The sequence below is a fragment of the Hordeum vulgare genome, chromosome 7H (genome assembly GCF_904849725.1).
Source record: "Hordeum vulgare subsp. vulgare chromosome 7H, MorexV3_pseudomolecules_assembly, whole genome shotgun sequence".
Lineage (NCBI taxonomy): Eukaryota > Viridiplantae > Streptophyta > Magnoliopsida > Poales > Poaceae > Hordeum > Hordeum vulgare.
Window position 1 is genome coordinate 509506639 of NC_058524.1, and position 27545 is coordinate 509534183.

Sequence of the window (27545 nt, forward strand, 5' to 3'; positions counted from 1 at the left end):
CTGCTAATTACCAGCAGTGCTTGCTATTACCCTGGAAATCAAAGACATATATGCTATCATTATGCTCATCCTCCACGATCATATTGTGCATGCTCACACAAGCAGTCACGACCTCCCAAATCTTTTGAGTGCTCCATGTCAATTCAGGGTTTCGAAAGATACCCCATCGTGACTAAAGCACATCGAAAGCATGCTCTACATCCTTCCTAGCACTTTCCTGCATTTGGGCAAACCTATGTCTCTTCTCTCCTTGTATATTGGGTACAGTCTTCACAAGAGTGAACCACTGCGGATAGGTACCATCAGCTAGGTAATACCCCTTGTTGTACTGGTGACCATTGACCTGAAAGTTGACCTTCGGGGAGTGTCCTTCTACAAGTCTTGCAAACACTAGAGAACGCTAAAGAATATTGATATCATTGTGAGAACCACTCATGCCAAAGAAAGAATGCCATATCCATAGATCTTGAGAAGCCACCGCTTCAAGTATGACAGTTGCACCTTTCACAAGCCCTTGTACTGCCCCTGTCAAGCAAATAGATAGTTCTTCCACTTCTAGTGTATACAATTAATACTATCAAGCATGCCCGAAAATCCCCTTTTGGCATTGATCGCCAACACCATCTCTATATAAACCGCATTTGGATCTCGCATGAACTCAAGGCCGAACACTGCCACCACGGCCTTACAGAAACTATACATCGAGAGGAGACATGTGGACTCACTCATATGCACATACTCATTCACAAGATCACCGGAAATTCCATATGCAAGCATGCGAATAGCCACAGCGCGTTTCTCGTAAGAAGAGAAACCAAGCTTGCCAAGTACATCCTCTTGCACTCAAAGTATGGGTCATATCCTACCACTCCATCCCAGATACACTTCAAGACATGTCTCGCCATACAGAAGCGGCGACAAAATTTGTGTGCTTTGAAGAGTGCGTTATATTCAAAGTAATCACATAGAGAGGGGTGTGGCCTCTCTCCCTATTGTGGTCCAAGTCCAGATCATGGTCGGGTATTGATCCCGTGAATCGAGGCCGCTTCCTACTAATGTGGTCATGGACAAATGAAGTTGTGAAAGTAAAACTCATCGTCGGTATCCATGATACCTTGTGAGCAAATTGTCGAACACATTGCGATCGTGGTGGAGACGCGGCCGAAAAGAGAAAGTCAAGTATGCGAAGCAAGGTTGGTGTTGGTAGGTCACTAGTAGAAAACATGTCTTTGGTTCTGGCCATATCAGAGCATTGATCCCGGTTTTGTTACGAACCGGAATTAATGTGAGCATCAGTCCCGGTTCGAGCGGCTAGGATGCCTACCGGGCCTCGGCATGCATGAGTCCCGGTTTGACTGGGACCTTTAGTCCAAGTTCCATACACCAACTGTGACTTAAGTGCCTCGCTCCTGGCGCAACACCTTTAGTCCCGGTTGGTGTCAACAACCGTGGCGAAAGGTTTGTCTTCTCTCCCGGTTTTAGACACCAATCGGGACTAATAAAATTCATATATATATATATACTCCTGCGCTCCTCGACTCTCCTATGTTTTTTGGCCGTAGAAGGTGGAGGTGTGTGCTGCTGCTCTGTAATGCCTATATGCGCACACGAGGTGTTCGATGAAATGCCCGAGGCACGCTTAATCTTTCTCTTCTGTTCTTCCTCAAAGCTCGACCTCCAAGCTCCATTTTCCCCAAGATTTGGCGGTGCACTAACTATCCAAGTGTTCCAAAAGTTCAGCAACTTCATCTAGTTGCGATTTTGATCACATTTGTTGTTGCATTTAAATGTTTCACATAGTTGCATGTTGTTTTATGAGAACTATGTATGAACTTTATGTATTTATTTTTGCAGTACTAACTACTGTACTTTGGTTTTAATGTGATGATGAACTTGTATCAATTTGGTCATTTCTCTATTCATGATGTTCGATAAGTGTTTTTGATATACTTAATTACATAATGCAGATGAACCAGTAATGGATGTACGGTGACCGATGCACTTCCGAGTACATTACGGGCCTACATAATTTTCTCAACGTGGCTGAGGCAAACAAGCAGATTGGTTTTATGTACTGCCCATGTGTTGTTTGTAAGAATATGAAGGATTACTCTTCCTCGAAAACCCTTCACTTCCACCTGCTCGAGAAGGGTTTCATGCCCCACTATAATTGTTGGACCAAGCACGAAGAAAGAGGGGTTATGACGGAAGACAATGAAGAAGAAGACAATGACAACTAGCCAGATCCCTTGTTCCCTGAATATAGTGATACTGCAATGGTGGAAGCTAAAGATCAAGAGGCACCAGATGTGCCCGCTGATGATGATCTTCGCCGAGTCATTGTTGATGCACAAGGGGAATGCAAAATTGAAATGGAGAAGTTGAAGTTCGATCACATGTTAGAGGATCACAAAAAGGGTTGTACCCAAATTGCGAAGATGGCAACACAAAGCTCGGTACCACATTGGAGTTGCTGCGATGGAAGGCAGAGAATGGTTTATCTGACAAGGTATTTGAGAATTTATGGAAAATAATGAAGAATAAGCTTATAAAGGATAATGAATTTCCTGATAGTACGTATGAAGCAAAGCAGGTTCTATGCCCTCTAGGATTAGAGGTGGAGAAGATACATGCATCCCCTAATGATTGCATCCTCTACCGTGGTGAGGAGTACGAGAATTTGAATGCATGACCGGTATGCGGTGCATTGCGGTATAAGATCAGACGAGATGACCCTGGTGATATTGAGGGCCAGCATCCCAGGAATAGGGTTAGTGCCAAGGTGATGTGGTATGCTCCTATAATACCACAACTGAAACGTCTGTTTAGAAACAAAGAGCATACCAAGTTGTTGCGATGGCACAAATAAGATCATAAGAAAGACAGGATGTTGGGAGTACCCGCTGATGGATCGCAGTGGACAAAAATCGAGAGAAAGTGGCCGGAGTTTGCAGATGACGCAAGGGACTTATGGTTTGGTTTAAGTGCAGATGGCATTAATCCTTGTTGGGAGCACAACAACAATCATAGCACCTGGCCTGTGACTCTATGTATCTATAACCTTCCTCCTTGGTTGTGCATGAAGCGGAAGTTCATTATGATGCCAGTTCTCATCCAAGGCCCTAAGCAACCCAACAACAACATTGATGTGTACCTAAGGCCAATTGTTGAAGAACTTTTATAGCTATGGGATATCAAAGGTGTACGTGTGTGGGATGAGCACAAACAGGAGGAATTTGACCTACGAGCTTTGCTGTTTGTAACCATCAATGATTGGCCTGCTCTTAGTAACCTTTCAGGACATACAAACAAGTGATACAATGCATGCATGCACTATTTAGATGAGACTAAAAGTATATATTTGGACAAATGTAAGTAGAATGTGTACCTCGGACATCGTCGATTTCTTCCGAGCACGCATCCCTTAAGAAAGAAAGGCAAGCATTTCAAAGGTGAGGCAGATCACCAAAAGAAGCATGTCCTCCATACAGGTGTTGCTATATTTGATATGGTCAAGGATTTAAAAGCAATCTTTGGAAAGGGTCCCGGCGGACAATTTGTTCCTAATAACGCCGACGGACACACACCCATGTGGAAGAAGAAATCTATATTTTCGGACCTACCCTATTGAAAAGACCTAGAGGTCCGCTCTGCAATCGATGTGATGCACGTGACGAAGAATCTTTGCGTGAACCTGCTAGGCTTCTTGGGCATGTATGGGAAGATAAAAGATACACCAGAGTCATGGGAGCACCAACAACGTGTGAACAAAAAAGATGGCATGCAACCAAAGCAGTATCAAGGTCCCGCGAGCTACGCTCTTACCAAAGCAGAGAAGCAAATATTTTTTGAATGCCTGCTCAGTATCAAGGCTCCGCCTGGCTTCTCGTCGAATATAAAGGGAATAATAAATATGGCAAAGAAAAAATTCCAAAACCTAAAGTCTCATGACTACCACGTGATTATGATGCAATTGCTTCCCGTTGTATTGACGGGGCTTCTACCAAAAAATGTTCGATTAGCCATTGTGAAGCTATGTGCATTCCTCAATGCAATTTCTCAGTAGGTAATCGAGCCAGAAATCCTACCAGGGTTACAAAATGATTTGGTCCAATGTCTTGTGAATTTTGAGTTGGTGTTCCCACCATCCTTCTTCAATATTATGACGCACGTCCTAGTTCACCTACTCGATGAGATTGCCATTCTGGGTCGTGTATTTCTACACAATATGTTCCCCATTGAGAGGTTCATGGGAGTCTTAAAGAAATATGTACGTAACCTTGCTAGGCCACAAGGAAGCATCTCCAAGGGCCATGAAATAGAGGAGGTCATTGAGTTTTGTGTTAACTTTGTTCCTGACATTAAGCCGATTGATGTTCCTCAATCGCGGGATGAGGGGAGAGTGAGTGAAAAAGGTATACTAGGACCGAACTCAATAATATGTAGAGACGAGCATTCTTGGGCACAAGCACACTACACAGTTCTACAAAATTCTACCTTGGTGGCCCCGTATATCAATGAACACAAGAATATTCTATGCTCCAAACACCAGGAGCAGTCTCACGACTGGATTACACGTGCACATATGGGGACTTTCAGCGGTTGGTTGTAAACACATCTCATGAGTAACAACACTGTTGGAGATGACATGTACTTTCCAAGGGTACGAGATAAATGGGAATATATTTTACACGACCGTCAAAGATAAAAAAAGCACCAACCAAAACAGTGGTGTCCACTTTGATGCAACAAACACCAATAGGGTGAAGGACACATATTATGGTTACATAGAGGAGATGTGGGAACTTGACTAGGGGTGTGATTTGAAGGTCCCTTTGTTTCAGTGCAAATGGGTCAATCTGTCAGGAGGCGGGGTACAAGTAGACCCGTAGTACAGAATGACAAGAGTGGATCTCAACAATCTTGGGTACGCAGACGAATCATTCGTCCTAGACAATGATGCGGCAAAGGTTTTCTATGTGAAGGACATGTCTAGCAAACCGAGAAAAAGAAAATATAATGAAGTGAATACATCATATGAAGAGGCAAAGCGCAACATAGTTCTTTCAGGGAAAAGAAACATCATGGGAGTGGAGGACAAGACATACATGTGAGAAGATTATGAAAAGTTTCATGAAATTCCGTCCTTCATAGTGAAGACTGACCCAAGCATCCTGTTAAATGATGAAAATTATCCATGATTATGGCGCAATAAGCAAGGGACACATGCGAAGAAATAGTTTTATACCCCAAGATCCCACTCTAGGATCTCACCGGCTTCACCGCCATCACTTTCTCTCTAGTGTGAGTTTCCAGACTTATAGCTGGAAAGTGCCACTTTGGACAAACTGAAGGGAATCTTAGCTAGGGATTTTTGGAATTTGAAACATGAATGTAGAATATTTATTTATTAAGTTATGAATTTTCAATTATTCTTGTCCTTTTAGTATTCGAGATAAGCCGCTTGAGGTTTGACACGCATAGGGCATACACCCTCACCAGTTGGAGTTGTTTATAGAGCAGAGTAGCTGAGATAGGGGAGACACTAAGAGAAACACGGGTTCGCCTTCTCGATTGCTCCTAGTAAATTAAGCGCTGAAAGTGTTGTCATGTCAGTCAAGTTGGTAGGCCACGTGAAAAGCATGCTCTCTTATTGCAAATTCAGTAAAGGGTTAAAATGGGAAGTTGATGATATGTTGAGGGCTGAGAAATCGGAGAATCCTATGAGAATATATGTTGAGTTATACGTACCCAAAGGGGTTTAGATTCCAGGAGAAAGATTTTGACAGCATTGATCGCCTTGTGTCATATCTTCAAAAACATATTGACAAACAACCACCTGATGCTCGCCCATCAGTGCAAAACTAACTTAAAATTATATAAAATGTATCCAACTAAAATTTTCATAAAGTGAATTTTCTTAAAAACTTTAGTAACAAACAAAAATTAATAAAAACTAGGCATGTATGCATCTGTTTAAAAGAAAACTAAAACTAAAATATCCTAAAAAGGTCTAAAACAAAAAATAGGAAAAAGGGATTTAGTCCCGGTTGGTGGCCTCGACCGGGACTAAATTCCACCCTTTAGTGCCGACCGGAGCCACCAACCGGGACTAAAGCCCTCGGTTTCGCACTTTTGGGCTGCTGAAATATAGCGTTAGTCCCGGTTGGTGGCTCGGACCGGGACTAAAGGGGGGCCTTTGGTCCCGGTCGAGTCCACCAACCGGGAGTAAATACTCATGTATTTAACTGCGCCTTCTCCCCCCAATCTCCCTCTCCATTCTCTCCCCCAACACCTCGCGATCCCCCACAACGACGATGTCGCTAGGCTACCGGAGATCGCCGTCACCTCCGAGCCGTCCCCAACCCCGTCGACCGTCGCCGAACCTCCTCGCCCTCCTCCCAGAGCATCGCCGCCCCCGCTCCTCGCCCCCCGTACGTGAGCTCCTTCTCCCACCCCTCTCCCACGTTGGCCATCGCACGAGCCGAAGCTCATCGGCGTCGTTGTTCCCCTCTCCTCCTATCCCCCGCCCCCCGCGCCGACGCCGACGTCGCCACGCTTAGGCAGCCGCTATACAAAACCATACTATAGCTTCTACATTATATATCTTTTGTGTTCTTGTTTATGATATGACCCTTATGATATATATATATATATATATATATATATATATATATATATATATATATATATATATATATATATATATATATATATATATATATATATATATATATATATATATATATATATATATATGGTGCATGTGAAGTTTGGTTCTTAAATTAGGATGCCTCTTGATACTCGTGTTTTCATGTGCGAACATGTGTACATGTAAATTATATGCAATATATGGAGCCGGATCCTCTCACATTGTGAATAGAAGTCATTTAAATGAAGAAGTGAAGTTAGGGGTACAGTGTTAGGCTAGTGTAAAATGAAGAAGTGAAGTGAGAGAGTGTTAACAGATTATTTACTGTAGGCATTTACTATAGATATACGAAGTAGATCGGTAACTTATAAATTAGTTTAAATCATTTTAGTCTTAATAATATCGATTGCAAGAAGGAAAAGTTAGGGTACTTTACCTTCTCTAACTCTCCTCCTCAATGTTAGAGGATCCGGTTTTGCATAGCCTGCTATTTAAAACATTGGTTTTGCATGTCGAGAGAACTAGAGTTGCATGTTAAAACATTGGTTTTTTTAAAACATTTCAATGCGATTTGATTATTTATAGTTGTAAAATATCTACCATACATAATAAAATGGAAATTCTCATGCATGTTTTAGTTTAAAAAACTTCAAACTTCAAAAATTTTAGTTAAAAAATCTGTAGAAATTTCTACAAGTAACCAAGGATGTTTTTATATGAAGGCGATGATGCCCGTCCCGTATCCTCGTCTTAGACTCGGCGGCGAAAACCATCTTGAGAGGCGCCATGCTCGGGACTGGGCTCCGCCGGGCTCGCACTGGGCGGTGCTACCTTTTGGGGGCGCGAGCTTGGTGAGAAATCAGGGTCTCGTCGTCGACCCAGAGCTTCTTTAGTGCCGGTCACGTGGGCCACTATCGATGTGGAGGGAGCGGGCACTAAATGAGGTGGTACAACACCGTGTCAGGGAGGATGACGAGCACGTCCGTCGCTACATGGTTGCATTGGACGTCAGGTTCTCCAATACCTGTCAGAATCTTGAGGGATCTCACCCGAGCTATGATCATGTGATGGTTCCTTCTCTTTGGGTGTCCATCGTCCGCGCCTCAGGAATCGCGAGTCAACTGGATTATTCGATAATATTTGAGTTGTATTGGTGATATTGTATGATAATATTTGATATGTATTAGTGATAATATTTGATGTTGCATGAACTAGATTATTCGAGATGTATTGGTGATATTATATGATAATATTATATGAAGAGTCCCCGACGATCACCGTTGATATTATATGTATTAGTGATATTATATGATGATCTTGCTAAAAAAATTAATCCTCCTCGCCGTCCCTCGCCCCTTAGATCGAACCTTGCCGGCGACTGACTACTATATATGATTCAGTTTTTTCATTAAGTAATAAAATGTTAATCTTAGAATCAATGAGCATTCAAAAAAATTACCGTCAATTTTTAATCTTAGAATCACGAACACATGAAATGGCGTGTTCGGACAACGATAGGATCCATGTGTGCCATTTGTGTTGGGATAACACAGGTATATGCGACCGTTATCCTCATCTATAAAATGGTACATCCTTCATCGTCAAGCTGCATGATAACTTTAAGATTATTACGATATGTAAAGACGGCATGTATTTTTTTGTTAATAAAGTATAACATGTGCCTTTTTTCTTTAATTAAAATTTAATTTTCTTTTGTACAATTCGACTAGTGCGTTTGCTGCCATGCAAGATCCGTTGTCTTGGACAAGTTTCATTTCAAAGAAAAGGATAGTATAGAGCCTAAGATAGCTCACCTAAAAACGGAGCATTTCACTTTTGTTATTAAGGTAAAAAATGAAGAAGATCACACATATTTTGGTTGTTCTAATTGGAGAGCATTTTGCAAGGCATATGGGTTGGATGAGGACATGAACATTACCTTCGATCTTGGTAATGACGATGTTGGTGATAATAATATAGAAATTTGGGTGCATGCGGAGGATGACTTGATTCCAATTCTAGCTGGAGGTGCATTGGTCAATAGATTTGTTAGGTAATTTATATTGATTATTGAAAGGTATCTGTTACTCATCCCAACTAAATTTCTTTATTTTCAATCAATAGCTTACTTTCGTGCTACAAGAACTACACAACAGATAATAGATCGTACCTACTACAGTTATGGCTCCGAGTTTACTTGGTTGGAGAAAAATCATCTCATCTCATTTATTCATGATGTTGAGTATCATGCTAAATATAACATGACTAGAAACATTCATCATGTATATGTGCCACTAGGGCACCCGTTGACCCCATATACCATCACTTCAGATAACTTTGTAAGTTTTTTTACCATTGCGTCATTAGTTCATCTTTTTCATACATTGTTCTTAAACAAAACTAGTTTAGCTAACTATGTTATTATTACTCATGTTCTTCAACAGGTACTTCCGCCAGAGACCGTGCCTAAATGGATGTTTACCACCGGTGATTTACATATGGTTAGCTTACGCTCAATGTGAATGAGTTACCCTGGTAAATACAGAATATCTCAAAGTAAAGAATACCTCGATGGAAGGCGATGCGGCCGGGAACGGGGGTGGCAGTGGTGATGACGGGGGCGATGGGCGGAGGGCGAATGGGAAGGGCTGGAGAAGTAGAAAATGGTTGTGTTCCCGTCGAGCGGACCAGGAAAAGGACAAGGACGCGTGTCCCACCCGTTCGTTGAGCCGGAAAGACGGCTTATAGTTGGACTGAAAATGAGTTCAAAACGGATAAAACGGACATTTGTCTGTTTATTCCTGGGCGTTGGTCGTGTCTGTTTACCCTACAAAACACGGTGAGATAATTTGGAATCGCGCGGTTAGAGCTGGCATTATGACACAACACTCGATCATATGATGAGATGGTAGGAGTCCACAAAAGCATAGTCGCCAAGTGAGGGATGGGCATAAACAGCGAGCTAGCTGGCCTCATTCATTCATTAATTCACTTTGGAAGTTTGGATGGATGTAGGCTAGACAGCACGTTGTACGTACGTGATAGTACGTGCAAATGCACTTTGGCTAGTTCGTGCTCCTGCTGCTGCTATATTATTCACACGCACACGACACGGCATAGGTAGAGCCGGTCGACAGGACGATACCCAGTCCATCCAGCAGTAGCTTTGCCTTGCTATTGGTGGATGCGTCACATCTCAGATATCCACCACGCGTACGTGTCGTGTCGTGCCGAGCCGTGCGTGCATGCGTACGTGCTTCAATTTGATAGCCAAACGTACGTCCTTTTTTTTTATGACATCGAACAAGTTTTTCAGGACAGCTGCAAAGCAGAGCCGTTTTCTGTAGTTGTACAGTAAACAAAAACAAGTCGAGATGCTTCATGATGTCAAAAAAAAGTCGTCATGCTTCATTCCAACAGTGGTACTCGCTCCGTTTTGTACTCCCTCTGTTCCCAAATACAAAACATTTTAAAATTTTCATTATAGGATGTACTTACTCTGTACCGAAATATATGTCGCTGGAGTAGCTAACGAAATATATGTCGATGGAGTAGCTAATTAGCTATTCCAGCAACATATATTTCGATACAGAGAAAATATATTTTAAAATGTATGTATCCATATTTTAGGACGCATATTCATTCATTTTGATACGTATCTAATTTATAGTAAAATCTTCAAAACATCTTATATTTATAAATAGATGGAGTAAATGATATTAGAGTTGGCTGAAGTCAAACTTTATAAATTTGATCAAGTTTATAAAAAGATATATAAATATTTATAATACCAAATCTATATGACATGAATATACATTCAACAATGAATCAAACAATATTAATTTATTACTCCCTCCGTTTTTAAATATAAGTTTTTTAAGAAATTTCATTAAAGGTCTACATACGAAGCAAAATGAGTGAATGTACATTCTAAAGTATGTAGACTTGTAATGAAACCTCTTCAAAGACTTATATTTAGGAACGGAGGGAGTATTATATACTCTGTTAATATTTTTGACTATAAACTTTATCAAAGTTTATAAAGCTTGATTTCGATAAAAATAATACACAGAATAAATAAAAACGAAAAAAGTACTCCCTCCTTCACGGTTTAGAAGGCACGCTTGGAAAATCTCTGGGACCAAGGTAGTCACCGATTGGTTATGAGATGTAGCAGGTGTAGATGCTAATGCGCCTAATCAACTGAGAAAATACTACTACTAAGAGCATCTTCAACAGTCCGTATGTTCAATGTTGGTATAAGTGTCTACATCAACAACCAACAGCACATCATACAATCTCTTCAATGAAGTGTATGTTAATCGTATGTAAAATAACTAAGCGGTTCACTAAACATGGAAGAAATAACCATGCTTGCCTCGGAGCTTGTGCGTCAACCGTTGCTTCAAGTTCATACGATTTCATTCTCTCTCTTCTTTTATTATGCGCCATGTCATCAAAATCATCTATGTGACAGTTTTACCAACGATGATCATACAACCATTGGAGATGCCCTAATGGGTGAACAACAAATTGAGAGGGGGCATGCATGAGTAGTACTAGTACTAATTAATAGGAGTAATTGCTTTCGCGCCTTAAAGCTTGTCTATTTTGGAAACGCACGCAAGTTTAACTGTGCCTTCTAAACCGTGACGGAGGGAGTATTAAGAGGGTGCTTGGATAAGTTTTAGTGTCATGACTAAAAGTAGTGAGACTAAAACTTGCTAGCCTCATACATGCTTGGATCCAAATACTAAAGAGACTAAAATCAAGTTAATGAGCATTTATTATCCTGCAAACCCTCCAATCCAGAACTCGTCTCAGGAGTTAAATGAGGAGAGAGAGGACTAATGCACATTTTAGTAGGGTACCCCTGACTAAAAGATTTTAGCCTCAAGACTAGTTTTAGCCTCTCTTTAGTCAGGGGTGCTTGAAACTTTAGCCTCTTAAAGAGACTAGTTTTAGTCAGACTAGTTTTAGTCACTTGGATCCAAGCATCCTCTAAGAGGGTGCTTGAATACGTTTTAGTCCCATGACTAAAAGTAGTGAGACTAAAATTTGCTAGCCTCACCCATGCTTGAATCCAAATACTAAAGAGACTAAAATCAAGTTAATGAGCATTTATTATCATGCAAACCCTCCAATCCAGAACTCGTCTGAGGAGTTAAATGAGGAGAGAGATGACTAATGCACATTTTAGTAGGGGTACCCGTGATTAAAAGATTTTAGCCTCAAGACTAGTTTTAGCCTCTCTTTAGTGAGGGGTGCTTGAAACTTTAGCCTTTTAAAGAGACTAATTTTCGTCAGACTAGTTTTAGTCCCTTGGATCCAAGTCTTTATCTAATGCATGCATTCACATTAACGTGACCGGTACGAATTGAGATGGATAGATGGATGCTAGGTGAAGCATCCATATCGATCGATCCAGCCGTACGGTCTTTTGCCGATCAGGCATGCATGCATGTAGTACTTGACAATGATTCGGGTGATGGACCAGCAGCCTTAAACAGCATTAACGTGGCATGTTTGTTTCTTGCTCCGGGTCTAGATGCACAATCGAGATAGATATATGTGTCGACCACATGCGATCGACTGCGGCGAGATCAAATCACCCATACGAGGTGATACGTGACGTGCAAAAAATGTGTGAGGAAACTGAGGGAGGTGTACAGAGAATCCAGAGCTTTCGGCTCAAACACCAACGTGATTTGACAATGGACTCTTGCTTTGCTTCGACGTGCTCTACTGCCGGAAATTCACTGTTTTTGACTTTTTCATAGTTCAACCGGATCTCATCCTAAAAGTAAAAAAGTTGGATTTGATCGTTACTTGAGCTGGCGGTAGGGACTCACTCAACATAGACTGTGCCGTGTGCCTCGCTGACGTGGATAAATTGCTACCATCATAGAAAGCGACGATAGGGTGTTGTATCTCCGGTAGACATCAGGCTCCGGAGTGTCCGAGGTGCGAGTTGGGATCGAGGGAAACCCCATGTCGGCATGGCCCACACCGATGCAGTCGCGATCCTTCTTGGAGGTGTTGATTGGTGCCGGCGCTTTGGAGTCTTGAAGCCTAGTGGAGGATCCCCGGTGGGCGCAGCGATCGCGAGGGTTCTTCGTTTTTGTTGATCCGCGTTGTCGGCATATATTTCTTTTGCTCTTTCTCTGTCGTTTCTTTTGGGCATAACTGTGTTGTTTCCGTCCCAGCACCTATTCCTGAATGGTTCGGTTGGTTGCTTTGTAATACAGAGCGGGCGGGAAACCCTTTTTCAGATGAGGGTGTTGTATCCTACCGCTCAGTCTAGTTAAATGAGTGAGGGGGGGGGGAGGGAGTGGGTTGGTAGGTCCCACCACCCACCCATTTACCTCGAAATCTTCCTCTTCCCATCAACTGAGCTCCTCTACCCTCTCTCTCCATCATTCTTGCCTCCACCAAATCCATCTTCATTGCTTGATTTTTCTTCGGTGGATCGAGTCCAATTTCATCACTCAAGGTACCTCGCTCACTTTCTTCTTTTTGGTTCATTGGAATAATCTCATTTGGTGGCATTCTTTATTGTATTTGTATGCAAACCCTAGTTCAGGGCATTTTGCTGTGAAATCAATGAATTTGAGGGATGATAGGGTTGTTTCTATGCTTGAATGTGCGTAGTATGCCTAATCATCATGTTTGTAACACCAATCTATAGTTATTGTTAGGCATTTTTGCAGTTTTAGGGCTAGGGTTAGGAAATGTCATTGGCAAGTAGATAGGGTTAAGCAATGATATTTTATTATTTATGTTTTTGTTTGAATGCAAAGATGTTTCTTCATCCATATTATGTTGTCGGCCTATCATTGACCTTTTTTATAATGTATTTATATGGATAGACTCGTTAAAGTACATTGTTTGGATAAGGATACATTTATGAAAGGCAATGTCGATGAAGGGAAATAATCCATGGTTTTTGACTCAGGCCCAACTTATGAGGAGGTGGTTATGAAAGTTAGAAGTGTGTAAATTGGATTTGACCCAAATGATGAAGTTAAACTTATTGGAAGGTATGTTGTTATAGTGGGGGTGAAATCTTGATTGAAGAGTATGCCTCTCACCTCGGAATTGCATTGGAACATGTATAAGGGTAATGTAGTTGAATCGCAAGACAAATCACTTGAATTATTTGCCACCAAGGTTGAGCTTCCTGTTCTACAAATTGACTTGAACCTACAAGCCTCCTCCCCAATACATGATGGAGGACTGCAGGTGTATGTCCCCAATTCTTCTAGGCAACCACCAAATGAAGTGGAGATGAATGATAGAGCCATGGTAATTTAATAGGAAGAGGTTCATGTTGATACTAATGCTTCCCATGTTGATGATGATGATGCTCATGTTTATGATGATGCTATTGCCCATATTGATGCTTATGGGGAAGCTAAAGAGATTCAGTTTAATCCCATTGGCAACTTGGATGTGATTCTGTACTAGCAAGACATGGATCTAGCCTGCCCTATAACTATATGTATGGGTATGACTCGGATGATGAGGACCAACCAAGGAATTGGACGGGAATGGATTCACTTCACAAGAAAATGAAAATTTCAAGAAGGTGACGGGAAAGGAAAGAGGTGCCTCATTGTTTCGTGATCTTAGTCTTGCCGACAAGGCCGTTGTTGATGGTGGCATGAGATTGTGGTTGCTTGAACAAACACCATGCCCGAAGGTCGGTGACCCTAAACCAAAGGATGAGGACGAGAGTGCTCATTTGAAGAAAGGCATAAAGTTTGATTGCTTGGAAGAGTTCAAGATATGGTTGAGTGACTATGCCATTAGGAACCATAAGCTATTTGTTGTTGCTCATTCTGACCAAAATGTGCGATACACCATTGAAAGTGCGTTATATCGACTAGAGGGGGGGGTGTGAATAGGAGATTTTTATAATTTCATCACTCAGAAAATTCCTTTTGAGGAAATTCCTCACTGATGACTAACTTACAGTAGAAATAACAAAAGGATCAGGGGTGCAAAGTATCACTACAACAGTTTTTCAGGGTGAGGAATATGAAAAACAGTTTGCACAGTATGCATGCACGGAGAAAGCAGATGAGGATTAACTCGCGTGAAGAATTTGGGGTTGAGGAATTTGTTCAAACAATGACAGTGAAAATCATCAACACACAAGCTGAGGAATGTAAAGAGTTGAAGAAATAAAACCCGTTTCACAGTGAAGACAGTGGTTGATGACCCAGTTCCAACTGCTGTGATAGTTGTACATCTGGTTTGGAGAGGCTTGGTATTGAAACCAAAAGACACACAGTCCCGGGACACACAGTCCCTACCGTATTCTCCTTGGGCTAAGAACACACAGTCCTCGCCCAACACTCGTGGTAAGTCTTCAAGGCAGACTTCCAAACCCTCACAAACTTGGTCACCTCGCGATCCACAATTGACTGCTGGATTGCTCTAGACCATGACGCCTAACCGTTTGGAGGATGCACAGTCCTCAAAGGTAAAAGGCTTCAGTCCCACACATGAACAACTTCTTCAGTGATGCTCAATCACTTGGTTTTCGGTTTGTGGTTTGGTGTTTGGGGTATTTCCTCACTGATGAATTACTCTCGAAGACTCTGAGGAATTTGGGTTGCTCTTATGACAAGTATCAGTTTCTAACGGAGCATCCAACCAACTAATGGTTGTGGGGGGCGGCAATTTATAGCCTGGGAGCATCCCAACATGATTTGACATTAATGCCCTTAAATAATATGACCGTTGGTGTGGATAAGACCAATGATGTGGCGCGACTATCGGTAACGGTCGGGACCCTCAACTGTGAGAGTCCTCATGTCTCTCATATTCCTCACTTGAGGCTTTTGGTAGGATTAGGCTTGGGTTGAGCATCATGAGGAAATTCATTCCAATGTGTTACTTTGACCCCCTTTAACAGTACGGTGTTCCTATTACTCAATTGTGAAGAAAATAAAACAGAAAGGATAAATCTTCATGCTTCAAAGTCTTCAGATTGATTTTCTCTAGGACGCACCGAACTCCTCATTTTCAATATCTTCATGAGGAATATCAATTTCATCGCAATTTCTTCGCGATTCAGTTCTTCAGCTTCAGACCAATTTCTTCAGCCGAAGATATACATTTTTAGGGGTCGATATTCATCAAATATTTCAAACTCATCAGCGACTTATAGATCGTGTGTACATTCACGAACACATTAGATACTTAACCTATTAGTCTTCAAACCACCAAACTCACTTAGGGGCACTAGATGAACTTACAATCTCCCCCTTTTTGGTGGTTGATGACAATTAGGTTAAGTCTTCAACAGGGATAAAAATATGAAGTCTAAATGCTCATTTGAGGAATTTGAAATCAAGATTCAGAGAGACTCCCCTTGAAGATGTGCATATCTTGAGGATTTTGCTTTTCACAGCAAATGCACATTGATGATTTATATCATGGAGATCTCCCCCCGAGTCTTGTAAATCATGCATACATACGACATATAGTATGAGGAAATTGAGGATGCATGATGACAAATGGTATCTGATGAATTCCAGCATGCGTGCATTAAAATTTTGAGTAATAAGCATGCGAAGAAAAATGTTCAAAAGCGTAAGAGTACCATCGGGCTTAAGTTACAACTCATTACATAAAACACTTCAGAAGAGCCAAGAGTTTGTAACTTAAATAAAGTTTATAAGCCCCCAAAATATCCCGCGTGAAGACTAACTCTCAATTTTCTCCCCTTTGTCATCAAGTGACAAAAAGGGACAAACTGAGGACTAACGCCCGTGAAGACTTTCACTTCTTGGCAGTTGAGGAAGACGCGTGAGGATTCTTGGGAGCAGAGTTCCTCCTTGGACCAGTGGCAGTATCTTGTTGATCCTCATCTGATTCAGCAGTGCGGAATGAAGAAAACGAACTGTCCTCAAGGTCTGGAACTGGGATTTGCCTGAATTTCTTCTTTGGTGGCCACGACCAGTCGAAGTCCTGTACAAACTCCAATTCTTCAAGTTCTGCTGGAGTCTTCAAATGACCAGTGTGGCCCAGGTGCGATCAAAAACCTCATGAAGATAATGATGGTTAAGCTTCACGGCATTCTGTGTTTCATTGAGGGTTTTCACAATGGCGCCGAACTGGCGTTTGACCCACTTGTGATTCCGATCAACCTTTTGGTGAAGACTGAGAAGAAGCTCTCTGGTATTCATCACCCTTGGAGCAACATGACTTAGAGGATGGGTTCCAGTGTCATCCCATGAGGAATAAGCATCTGGCTCGCAAAACTCGCCATCAAGGGGCCGACTGCCTTCATCAATGACAGACTTTCCTTTTCCTTCAACAGGCTCGAAAGTCTTCTTGTTGACCTGGAGAGGAGGCATATAACCTATATGATTGTTGAAATCAGCGTGATAGTTGATGCCTGACCTGCGTCTGATGAATCTCATGATCCATGGGGCGTAAATCTTCAGGTCAAAAGGGGACATAACATTTTCCGCCAGAGTCCTCAAGAAGAAATCATGGATGTTGATGGGGATGCCATGTGTGATGTTGAAGAGGATATTCTTCATGATGCCTACGACGTCTTCTTCATCATCATGACCCTTGATAGGCGCAAGAACACTGCAGAGGATTTTGTAAACCGTCCTGGGTTCATACTTCAGTTCATGGATCAAGAAGGTTGTTCTTGGTGGTTGCCCCTTAGCCAAAGGCTTCATGAGGACTTCCATCAGCTTGTTTGCCAGCTCACGTTCATCATACAACTTTACTGCCTGCTCTGAGGGAATTGACACTGGAAGTTCACGCAGCAGCTCATTGGCACGAGCCTTGAAGTGTGTGTTCTGCGTCATCCAATCCAGTACCCAAGTGTTGATGTCTGTTGGATATCCAGAGATGTGCAGAGTTGCATAGAATTGAAGAACAATATCAATGTTCCAATCGCAGATATCTGAGTACATAGGGAGCAGGCCTGCTTCATAAAGAACGTTGATGACTGGGGCGAAGCAAGGAATTTCTTCAATCTCAACGTGAGGAATGTGCCTGTGCTGGAAAATCTTGTTTCTTCCACACAACACAGATGCGTAGTAGTTATGTTGTGTCCTGGTCCAAAACATCATATGCCTGATGCGGGGCTTGTCATAGGGATTTTCTCCAATGAAGTACATGCGTTCTTCAAAGAAGGATTCCTTTTGAAACTTTGGCCACTTGGAAAACGGCTGACGCTTCATCGGCTGAAGATTTTGCGTCTTGCCTTGAGGAGAGACAATCATCACAGTTTTTGGATTGAGGACGACAAGAGCATTATATGGATCTGGTGCATTTTCCTCAGCATGTTCCTCAGGATGAGGAATTTCATCTGCTTGTGCTTCAGGCTGAGGAGCTTGCTCTGGTTGAGGAATGTCATCAACGGGAGCTTTTGGTTGAGGATTTTGCTCTGGAGGAGGAATTAGTTCATCCTGATCCTCAGGTTGAGGATTTTGCACAGGAGGAGGAATTGGGTCATCCTGAGCCTCAGGTTGAGGATTTTGAATTTCATCAGGCTGAGGATTTTCATTTTGTATTTCCTCAGCCCGAGGAGCTTGCTTGGTGGAGGAGCCAGATTCATCAGCTGGTGCAGCTGATCCTTGAGCAGTTTCTTCAGGAGGAATGAAGGTATGAGGACTGTGTCAATTCGAATTTCCTCATCAGTGTGTTCCTCAGACTCAGCATTCTTCATTTCCCCATCAGCCAAGTGCTCTTTTTCTTCACTTTCGAAGGGAGTCATCTCACAAGAGGGAGCAACGTTGAGAGGCACAGGATCCAGAGGTGCATTTTCATCAAGAGATTTGAGGCGCTTGGCCTGAGTTGATTCTTCTGCTGAGGAATCTTTTCTCTTCTAGGCTTCCTTTTCAGCAGCTCTGGTCTTCTTCACGTCTGATGCAGACGGAGTCATTTTCTTCACCTTTGAAGCTTTTGGTGAAGGCGTTTTCTCAGCTGAAGCAGTTTCATCAGCTGGAGCAGAGTCATCAGCTGGAGCAGAGTCATCAGCTGGCTTAGAAGAAGCTAGAGCAGTTTCACCATCTGTAGCAGAGTCATCAGCTGGATTTTCCTTGATAGTTTCCTCAATAGCCGGTTCATCAACACGACTTTCTTGAGGGATTTCCTCAGCATGAGAAATTTCATCAGCTGGTTCCTCAATCAGAGGCTGAGGTGTTGTTGCTGGAGGGGCAGCCTTCTTGTTGTAATCATCAACCGCGTCAGTAGAAAATTTGGTGAAAGTGTTTTTGAGACTTTGACGATCAGAGAGCTTAGTGTATTTGTCAGTCAAAGTCTTCAATTCAGCCTGTGTTGACACAAGTGCATGAGGCGTCAGGTTGAGGAGATTCTGTCTGAGGAATTTCTCCTTTTTGAGCTTTGCAACCTTAGCTTGTTTGGCTTGGTGCTCTTTCCACTTGGCCACGTTGATGAATGTGGCCACCATGTGGCTGATGCCTGGGGGAAGCTTCAAGTCATCGATTGGAGTGTTCGGGTCCTCATACCAGATGTTGATGTAATCCATGAGGACTTTTGGGTCCATGGCTAGAGGAATGGAGCTGCCTGAAGCTTGTGCTACCCTCTCCTGCTTGTTTCTGATGATGGCTTGCAGAGTCTCATCATCATATTCATCACTACCCTCTGATGCAGAACGGACTTTGATGATTTTGCTAGGGCTTGGTCTGGTTCCTCTCCCAGCAGTCACCTTAGTCTTCAGGGGAGTCGGTGAAGACTTTATCTCGGAGCTTGTTGCAGACGGAACAGAGGAACTGGAGACAGTGGGCAGTTGCTTCACAATCTTCTTCTCTTCACGCTTTGAAGCCTTTGGTGGTGCTGAGGGTTTTGGTGCAGATGCTGGTGCAGCTTTCTGAGGCATTTTCTCTTGAGGCTTTGAAGCCTTTGATTTCGGTGGTACACACTTCATTTGAGGAATGGCCGTACCAGAAGTTTCAGCTGCACAGGAGGTGGCGGCAGTTGCAGCAGCAGCAGCAGATTCTTCATTGAATTTCCTCACGACGGCTTTTGCTTGCTTATGAAGTTTTGACAAATGTTTTGACTTTTCATCAGGATAGTCATCAATTGTCTTGAGGCTTGAGGGGTGTGCATCCTCATAATCCTCAAGAGGAGGCCGTTTGCCAGGAGGCTTTAGAGCGAATTTCTTCGCGTACTTGGTAGTGACGAATCTGTATTCCTTCCACTCCTTAGCCCACCGGCGTTCTATCCTTTGAAGCCTTATCTTCCTCTTGGGCATAGTCTCTTGTTCATCAGGCGTGCAGTATTCCAAGTATATATCCTCAGGGATATCTATGGCAGTGTCTTGCTCGAGCTTCTTGCCACCCTTTTGCTTCCTTTCATCTTCCATTTTCTTTAGCTGAGGCTTTTGCTGAGGAAATTGAACTCTTGAGGATTCTGATGAAACTTGCAGATTTTCTTCAAGAAACGCTACAAATGAGTTAAGTTGATGAGAACCTAGAGATTCATCAGCTGACATGTTTGTACATGTGAACAGAGTATAGTTGCGAGGAATTTGGAGAGGTCATATGCGTTCTCAGATTTGATGAAATGATTTTTTTGAAAGTTGAGGAATTTGACCAGTGGTTGAGGAATTCGTCTGAGCATACTGTTCTTAGGTTCCAGAGTTGTACAGATTCGAAAATTTGCACAATTGAGGAATCTCGTGAAAATCTTAGATGCTTAGTGAAGTTCATCAATAGTTGAGGAATAAGCAGTGTTTGAGGAAACGAAACTGTTGGATACTGGAGGAAAAACAGATTTCACATCTCTAAGGTAAAATAGTAGATCAAAAGAGCTGTAAAAATAGGGTTTTTATTTACCCTAGATGGCGCGCACGAAGAACAGAGAAGGAAGTAGCAGTAGATGCCCTTCGGTGCGAGTCCAATGCGCCCTAACTTGGCAACAGAGGACAGCTACGGCGGCGGCGGACGAAGATGGTCCGGTTCCGGCGTGGTATCAGCGACGGAGAGGTCGAGGCAGTCAAGCTTTTCCTCGCCGGCGTCGAGACTTCTAGCGGTGGCGCTAGGGCTTTTGAGCTTTGCTGTAGCAGGAGGGCGATGGGACGAAGAAGATTTTACCGAAGGGAGATGGCGACATATTTATAGCCAGTTGGTAACTGTTGGCGCGAAAGTATCGGACCAAATAGCCCCTGTCTCTACGTCTCCGCAAGACACGTGTAGCCCACGACCGAAGCGGTGGAGATCGTGGTTATCCGAACGGGGAAAGTGGGGTTCAGTTACTGTGTAGCAATTTCTTTTGAAGATTTGAGGATTTTGTTACAAAATCATCAGCTGGCAAGGATGCAGTGAGGATTTTGAACAAAGTTTCAAGTAGAACGCATATGAAGAATTGAATAGACTGGGTGGGAGTAGCATAGAGGGGAAGTAGGGTCCGATCACATTCGCTTAGATGAAATATCAAATTGAAGAAATAGCTATAAGTGAATGCTGTTGAGGACTTTGAAATCACATTCTATCTAGGTAAACGAAAATCATCAAGTGTTTTTTAAGATTTTGATTAACTTGAGGATTTTGTGACAAAGCATTATAATGATGAATTTCAGTTTTGAAGAAAAACAAGTTTGAAGAACAACTGTTTTGAAGAAAATCAACTTTTGAAGAAATTCAGCTTTGAAGAAATTCAACTTGAGGAATTTCAAGTAGGGTGGTGGCGTGACCCACCATATAAGAATGTTGATTTCAGACGCTGCGTACAATTGTCGTAGGGCCCTGAGAATCAATTTCTTCATTGATTTCCTCACACTAAGAGTGATATTCTTCATTGGTTGAAGAAAATCGATTCATCGTGTGTTGCACATCTAAGTCATCAATTTTGCATAAGTGTTAGGATGTGTGCATGTTTTTACAAAACATTTGAAGATTCTAAGATATTTAGCTCACACCGCAACTTGCAAAACCTTTTCTCATCCAAGGGCTTAGTGAAGATATCTGCTAGTTGGTCGTCAGTCTTCACATGGTCGATGAGGATATTGCCCTTGAGGACATGGTCCCGAAGAAAACGATGACGAATCTGGATTTGCTTGGTCTTCGAGTGTTGTACTGGGTTGTATGCAATGTTGATTGCACTCTCATTGTCGTAGTAGAGAGGCACATTCTTCATGTTGATGCCGTAGTCCTTGAGGGTTTACTTCATCAATAGCAATTGAGCACATCATGAACCAGCAGCAATGTACTCAGCTTCAGCAGTGGAGAGTGAAACGCAGTTCTGCTTCTTTGAGGACCAGCAGACTAGTGATCTTCCAAGGAAATGACATGTGCCAGAGGTTGACTTGTGTTCCACACGGTCACCAGCATAGTCAGAATCAGAATATCCCACAAGATGAAGATTTGAGCCCTTGGGGTACCATAATCCTAGTGTTGGTGTGTGAGCTAAGTATCGAAGAATATGCTTGACAGCCTTATGGTGTGATTCCTTCGGTTTTGCTTGAAAACGTGCACACATGCAAACACTAAGAATTATGTCTGGCCTAGATGCACATAAATACAGTAAAGAGCCAATCATGGAGCGATATACCTGCTGATTGAATTCTTTACCATTTTCATCAGTGTAGAGGTGGGCGTTGGTAGGCATTGGAGTCTTGGCACCTTTGCATTCATGCATGTCGAATTTCCTCAGAACATCCTTGAGGTATTTCTCATGTGATATGAAGATTCCATTCCGTTGTTGATGAATTTGAAGACCTAAGAAGAATTTCAGCTCCCCCATCATAGAGATATGATATTCTTCACTCATCATGTAAGCAAATTCATCACTGTAACGTTCGTCAGTACAGCCAAATATGATGTCATCGACATATATCTGGCACACAAATAGTTCATTATCATAGGATTTAGTGAAATAAGTTGGATCAAGTGAACCAGGTTTGAAGCCTTTCTTCATGAGGAATTCCTTCAATGTATCATACCATGCCCGAGGGGCTTGCTTGAGACCATAGAGCGCCTTTTTGAGTCTGAAGACTTTGTCTGGATTCTTTGGATCCTGAAAACCTGGGGGCTGAGCAACATATACTTTCCTCAAGCTTACCATTGAGGAATGCACTTTTCACATCCATTTGACATAAGATGATGTTATGATGATTAGCATAAGCAACTAGTATTCGAATAGCTTCAAGTCTAGCAACAGGTGCAAAAGTTTCATCGAAATCTATTCCTTCAACCTGTGTGTAGCCTTGGGCTACAAGTCGTGCCTTATTCCTCACCACTTGACCATCCTCATCTTGCTTGTTTCGGAAAATCCAGTTTGTGCCGATGATATTGTCCTTGTGAGGATCTGGTCGTTTGACGAGCTCCCATACGTCATTCAGCTTGAATTGAAGAAGTTCGTCTTGCATGGCTTGGATCCACTCCGGTTCCATGAAAGCCCGAGCAACTTTTGAAGGTTCTGTGATAGACACAAAGGAGAAATGCCCACAAAAGTTAACTAAGTGTGAAGCTTTTGAGCGAGTAAGAGGACCTGGCGCGTTGATGTCATTGAGGATTTTGTCAAGTTCCACTTCATTTGCAATCCTCGGATGAGCTGGTTGAGGATTTCGTCTGGGCTGAGGAATTGGTTCTGGAGCAATTTCCTCAGGAGCATCTTCTTGATTTTCATCAGTGATGGGAATGATTTCTTCATCAATTTCCTCAGTGGGAACAATGTCTTCAGTAGCTTTGATCTTTATTGCCTCCTCAGGAGACAACTTATCTGGATCAGGAGGCAATTGCTCTCTTTGCGAGCCATTAGTTTCATCGAACCGCACGTCTACAGTCTCAACAACCTTGTTATGATAGTTGTTGAAGACTCTGTAGGTGTGCGAGTCCTTTCCATAACCGAGCATGAAACCCTCATGTGCCTTAGGTGCAAACTTTGAGCTATGGTGAGGATCTCTAATCCAACATTTCGCACCGAAGACTTTTAAATAACTTACATTGGGTTTCTTGTCTGTGAGGAGTTCATATGAGGTTTTCTTGAGGACTTTGTGAAGATATACCCTGTTGATGATATGGCATGCAGTGTTGATTGCTTCAAGCCAAAAGCGACGAGGAGTCTGATATTCTTCAAGCATGGTTCTTGCCATCTCAACCAGAGTCCTGTTCTTCCTTTCGACGACACCATTCTGTTGAGGAGTATAAGGAGCATACAATTCGTGAGTAATACCAAGTTCATCAAGATAATTATCAAGACCAGTGTTTTTGAACTCTGTTCCATTATCACTCCTGATGTGTTTGATCTTGATGCCGAAGTTTGTCGAGGCCCTTGAAGAAAATTGTTTGAAGACTTACTGCACTTCAGTTTTATATAGAATGATATGCACCCATGTATATCTGGAATAATCATCAACTATGACAAAGCCATATAAAGATGCTGCATTTGTTAGAGTGGCATAATGAGTAGGTCCAAATAGATCTATGTGAAGCAATTCAAATGGACGAGTAGTGGTCATGATAGCCTTCGAGGGGTGCTTGGATGTGGTCATTTTCCCAGACTCACAGGCACCGCAGAGGTGGTCCTTGAGGAATTGGACTGATTCGATCCCGAGGACATGCTTCTTCTTCGCGAGCGTGTGCAAATTCCTCATGCCTGCATGACCGAGTCTTCGATGCCACAACCACCCTTCTGAGGTTTTTGCTAGTAAGCAAGTGGCTGGTTGAGGACCTGTAGAGAAATCAACAATGTACAAGTCCCCTCTTCTAACACCTTCGAAGACTTTGGATATGTCAGATTCCATGATGACAACACATCTATATCTTCCAAAGATAACAATCATATCAAGATCACAAAGCATTGAGACTGACATGAGGTTAAATCCAAGGGATTCAACAAGCATCACTTTGTCCATGTGCCTATCCTTGGAAATAGCCACTTTGCCAAGTCCCAATACCTTGCTTTTACCTTTGTCAACATATGTGATTTGCTTCAGGGGTGATGGAGTTAGTGGCATATTCATCAACAAGCTTTTGTCACGAGTCATGTGATGTGTGCAGCCACTATCAAGAACCCACTCAGTACTCTTGGGTTTGTCATCCTGCAGATGAATTAGTACATCTTACCATCTCGTATGCTTCAGCTTTGAAGAATATGATATCAATTTCATCAGATAGGAATTTCATCATAAACAGTATTATAAGGACGTGTGAAATATTTCTATTTCATCAATATTAGCTTGCGTCCTATCAAGCATTTTCCTCAGATCTCCAACAAATTCTTCAGATGATGATTTTCATGTGGAGACCTGACATGGAGAAGTGATTAGTTCAATTTCTTCACCACCCACATCTGAAGGGGTGGTAAAGCATTCATCTTCCTGCGAGCACCATATGAGAAAGGGGGCATTGAAGCTAATGCACTTCTCTTAACAATAGGGGGGTTAAAGTACTCAAATGAATATGCAGAGAACTTATTTGAGGATTTATGAACATAATGATTTGAAGAATAACGCTCATATTCATATTCCTTGTAATTTCCCTGCATGTTAGAAGCATTATCACGGGTATGAGCATAGTTTTGACCAGTTGAGGATTTTGATCCTCTTGAAGGCTTTGGTACTCCTGAGGAATTTGATCTGGGGTTCGAATTCTTCATAGGTGGTGTCATGAGGACATTCACCTAAAGATTTTCAAGGCAACTTTTGGGAACCCAGATTTTCCTCAGGGGAGGCCCATTCCTGCACTTAGTTCCAACATACCGAGCAAATACTTCACCAGATTGATTTTTGAACAGTTTATAGTTGGAGTCAAATGACTCATCTGAGGAATAGGATAATTCACATGAAAAACCTGTTAGATTGGATGGATCAAAAGGAGGCCCAGTAGCAGCAACCCATGAGGTTTTGGGATACTGCTCAGGTTTCCAATAAGATCCATCACCATTCAATTTCCTCTCAAAGGCAATTCCTTCTTTCCTCGGGTTCCTGTTCAAGATCTGCTTTTTGAGAACATCACAAAGGGTTTGGTGTCCTTTGAGACTTTTGTATATGCCCGTCACATACAATTCCTTCAGCCCTGCATTTTCATCAGTAACATTTTTGGTTTCCTCAAGTGAGGAATTTGACACTACAGGAACAGTTGAAGAATTTGTAGCAATAGAAGCATTTGATGATTCTGGTGAAGAATTAGCAGTTTCACATTTGATGCATTTAAGACATGGAGGAATCAATCCAGCTTGAGCAGCAGTGATCCGTTGAGCTAGTAATGAATCATTTTCCATACGAGGATCATCATGAGAAATCCTCAGCTTCTCTAGATCAAGCTTCCTTTGAAGAAATTCATAGGAAAGTTTCTCATGATCAGCAAGGAATGTAACATGACGATCTTGAAGATTATCAGTTCTGGACTGAAGACTTTTCATATCTTCCGTGAGGATTTGGGTAAGATTCATTTCATCATTCAACAGATCATCACTTCTATCTAGCAGTTTCTGAAGCTTTTCCAGACCAGTTTGTTGTTTAGTGGCAATAATAACAAGTTTACTGTAACTGGCTTTTTTATAATCATCAGGTTCACAGTCACTTGAATCAGAGGAGGAAGCATCATTCGGTACCTTTGAACCTTTTGCCATGAAGCAATAGGTTGGAGCGAAGTCATCAGCATAGTCATCAGTGTGGATGGTGTTATCATTTTCTTCAAGGTTGAAGATTGACTTGCTGACGAATGTGGTTGCAAGTGCAAGGGTAGCCTGTGCAGATTCTGAGTCTTCATCAGAACCCTCCTCTTCATCACATTCCTCGGATTCTGCCTCAGAGTCCATTTCCTTGCCAATAAGTGCCCGAGCCTTTCTGAAACTAGTCTTCTTGTGCAATGAGAACTTTGAAGATGAGGATTTTGCAGATTTATTCTCTTTCTTCGAGTCATCAGAACTTTCATCCTTGTATTTCTTCTTCTTTGATTCCTTTCCCCAACGAGGACAATTAGCAATGTAGTGACCTGATTTCTTGCATTTGTGGCAGGTTCTTTTCTTGTAGTCCTCAGATGAAGATTCTGATTTCCTCATATCTCTTCTTGAAGATTTACCAAACTGGCCATGTCGTGTAAACTTCTGGAATTTCCTCACGAGCATTGCAAGCTCCTGTCCAAATTCTTCAGGATCACCAATGCTACCATCCGAGTCTTCTTCTTAAGATGAGGAAATTGCTTTGGCCTTCAGTGCACGTGGTCTAGAATAGCTTAGTCCATATAGATCTCTCTTTTCTTCTTGTTGGAATTCATTAGTATTGAGTCTTTCGAGTATATCAGCTGGATCAAGCATCTTGTAGTCTGGTGTTTCTTGAATCATCAGAACTAAAGTATCAAATGAAGAATCCAAAGATCTTAGCAGTTTCTTCACAACTTCGTGATTAGTAATGTCTCGAGCTCCCAGTGCTTGCAGTTCATTTGATATGTCAGTGAGGCGATCAAAGGTATCTTGGCAGCTTTCATTGTCAAACCTCTTGAAGCGATTGAAGAGATTGCGAAGAACATCAACACGAGAATCACGTTGGGTTGATACTCCTTCATTAACTTTGGACAACCTTTCCCAGATAAGTTTTGCTGAGCCCAATGCACTCACTCTGCCATACTGACCTTTGCTCAGATGGCCACAAATGATATTCTTTGCTTGAGAGTCAAGTTGCTTGAATTTCTTCACATCAGCAGCAGAGACAGTAGCAGTGACGATAGGGACGCCATGTTCCACAATATACCAGAGATCGTTTTCAATAGCTTGTTGATGCATCTGCATCTTGGTCTTCCAGAAGGGAAAGTCCTTTCCTTCGAAAGTAGGACATGATGTAGTAACCTTGATCATGCCTGCAGTCGACATAACTAAAACTCCAGGTGGTTAAACCAAAATCACACAGAACAAGGAAGTACATTGCTCTGATACCAATTGAAAGTGCGTTATA